At 35.0% G+C, this 349-nt stretch overlaps 1 long non-coding RNA gene across 2 annotated transcripts in view; it reads left to right on the top strand.

The window, feature by feature from the left end:
- The window catches only part of LOC17884923, a 13,716-nt gene that overhangs the window by 4,484 nt on the left and 8,883 nt on the right, over window positions 1-349 (top strand). The window lies entirely within an intron of this gene.

The following is a 349-nucleotide window of genomic DNA, read 5'->3' as shown; positions in this document are numbered from 1 at the left end:
CTTTCTGTTTCAAGTTCCCTTTAACTTTTTTTTTTTAACTTCCAGAATGGTGCTGTTTCCCTAACAGCTATTTTCTTAAGAAAATAAGTCAATGGACCTTATGAAGCTGCAAACTGCTAGAAAGATGGTTATTCTACTGAGGAATCCGTCTGCACTCAAGCCAAAAAACCAGTCAAACCAGTCACAACTGTCTCAAGCCAATGGCAGGTATCAGAAATTTTAGAAAAGGTATATCACCTTCTTAATTAATAACCAGTAACCATTTTGATACCTGAATCTGGCTTCACATTACTTCTTGTAATAGTGTTTTTTTCTCTCTTTATTGCAGGGAAAAGATTCTTGAAAACAT

Source organism: Capsella rubella, unplaced genomic scaffold (assembly GCF_000375325.1).
Source record: "Capsella rubella cultivar Monte Gargano unplaced genomic scaffold, Caprub1_0 scaffold_5, whole genome shotgun sequence".
Classification (NCBI taxonomy): Eukaryota; Viridiplantae; Streptophyta; class Magnoliopsida; order Brassicales; family Brassicaceae; genus Capsella; species Capsella rubella.
The sequence above is the reverse complement of the archived record's forward strand: the minus strand, read 5'-3'. Positions and strand labels throughout refer to the sequence as shown.